Source organism: Cibotium barometz, chromosome 41 (genome assembly GCF_041138505.1).
Source record: "Cibotium barometz isolate CiBa-2024 chromosome 41, ASM4113850v1, whole genome shotgun sequence".
Lineage (NCBI taxonomy): Eukaryota > Viridiplantae > Streptophyta > Polypodiopsida > Cyatheales > Cibotiaceae > Cibotium > Cibotium barometz.
Genome location: NC_141086.1, coordinates 7,239,331 through 7,241,991, shown reverse-complemented (window position 1 = coordinate 7,241,991; position 2,661 = coordinate 7,239,331).

Sequence of the window (2,661 nt, the reverse complement as noted above, 5' to 3'; positions counted from 1 at the left end):
AGCTCTATGTCAATTCAGAAAAGAGAAAATTATTTCAAGAGGAAATTGAATACCTAGGGCACATTGTTTTTTTTAATAGTATTCGAGTAGACCCCAAAAAGATTGAAAGCATTGCTAATTGGCCTAGACCGCGTGATATTCACGAACTCCGATCTTTTCTTGGATTATGTAGCTACTACAACAAGAAGTTTGTTATAAATTTTACATTGCATATCCTTTAACCAAACTCCTTAAGAAAGCTAGACATTTTGATTGGAGTAGTAGACATGATCATTGCTTCTATGAGCTTGAGAAAGCATTAACTCATGCACCAGCTCTTACACTACTAGATTTTCAATGACCATTCTTTGTTGTAGTTATATTGATGCAAGTGGACAAGGCTTTGGTGTTGTTCTTATGCAAGATCGACATCTAATTTCTTATGAAAGTCATAAGCTTAAGCCAACATAAAGAATTATAGTACATATGATAAGGAGTTAGCTGCTATTGTTGATGCTTTAAGACTTTGGAAACATTATTTAATGGGATCTGAATTCTTAATCAAGACAAACCAACAAAGCATTCGTCGTTTGTTGATCCAGCCCCATTGATCTCTGATCGACATATCAAATGGGCTTCATTATCCAGAGTTTTCAACCCATGATTCAATATTGTGGCAGATGCTTTAAGTAGATGTCATAGTGTTCACAACATTTATTCAAAGTGAACCATTGAGTCCTATGAGAGAATCCTATAATATGGACCCAACTTTTTCTGAGGTTTGGACTAAACTTAGAGACATTAATTGGAACCCTATTAGTGATAATGCATGCACTGATGGTTATCTTTTCTTCCAAAAGAGATTGTGTATTACACAACCTTTCAGACACTTCATATTGGAGGAAATGCATCAACCGCCATACATGTGTCATTGCGGTGTTTCAGCTATTCTATAATTAGTCTCTAGAGAATTCTTTTGGCCTTATCTTAAACAAGATGTAGCAAAATTTGTGGTTGAATGTTCTATTTGTCAAAAAATTAAAAGCTACAAAGGTAAGACCCAAGGACTTCTTACACCTTTACCAATACTAATGATACTTGGGAACAAATATCTATGGACTTCATTATAGGTTTGCCTACTACATCGAGTCATAAATGATATGATTTGGACTATAGTTCACCGTTTAAGTAAGCAAGCATATTTCTTACCTTGTAAGAAAACTTTAACTTTTCAGCAAGCTACAATTATTTTTATTAAACAAATATTTGTACATCGTGGATTGCCAAAAGTCATTATTAGTCTACAATAACCTTTGGATAACTCTTTTCTCCAACTTAGGCACTAAGATAGATTTTTCCACAACTTTCCATCTGGAAATGAATGGACAAACTGATGTTACTAATATTACTATCTTAGATCTACTCAGAGTCTATGTTTCCCAACAAGCTAATTCATCTTCTCCAGTTTGCTTACAATAATACTCCTCATTCGGCTACTGGTTGAGCACCTTTAGAAATTGTGCATGAAAAACTTTTTCCTATTCTGGCAACTAGACTTTCCCACAAAATCAAAGCTGCAGATTAATTCGCTATCGATTTTAGTAGCATTTTGAATTACATAAAACATTCTATTGCTCATGCTTAAGAATAATATGTTAATAAATCAAACCGTAGATGCAAAGCTATATCTTTTGAAATTGGAGATTATGTACTTTTGAGAATTGAGAAGCGTAGACTTAACAGTGTTGAAAAATTTATAGCTATTACACTTTCCCCAAGATTTTATGGACCTTTTAAGATGATTCACAAAATTAATAATGTTGCTTTATAGACTTGAATTACCTTCTCATCGACAGATTCATAACTCATTTTATGTGAGTTTATTGACCTTTTAGGGGATCACTTCCCACTCATCTTGTGTATGAGGAACCACCTCTTATTGTTGAGGGTGAGTAAGAAGTTTTGCTTCTAGATACTATCATTGATTAGATTACATCAACTCGTAGTGGAAATCAATATATTAAATACTTGGTGACTTTCCAAAGTCATCCTCTCGTCGTGAAGATGCAAGACGGGTGCTTGAGAAATACTTTCGTGCCTTCCTTGAGATCCTCCATTCTTTCCAACAAACCAGCAATTGAGAGCAAACTCAAGCAAGAGGAAATGTTATGGGAATATATTGTAAGCCCTCTTAAAAATATTATTCTACCCTCTTAGATAATTTGGGGACGCTGGGATTATCTTTATGTCAAGCCAAATCATGTTAATATCGTGGGTGATGCCATTATAAATATTAATACATTTGGTGTACATTGATGTATGGTTGGGGCCTCTAATATTTGTTACAATCTGGTTTGTAATGAAGGGTGATTCCTGGGTTAGTTATGCCTAGCAAACATGTGTGTGGTTATGGTTTGTATACTTATAAAATATTTGTTTACCAATTTATTATTGGTTATTTTATAGGTGAAGAGGATTTAGAAGATCGAGGAGAATTCGCACATTATTATTACTTGGCACACATTTTTGTAAACAAGCTTTGTGTATACATGTGCTAGCTTGTGCACATTTTGATTTATTTTGGAAAGCCTTGGGTTATAAAGCTTAGACTTGAACTTTAATATTTTGTAAAGCGCGATATGCTTTAACCCTAGCCTCAATTTATGGACACTCTATTTTGAG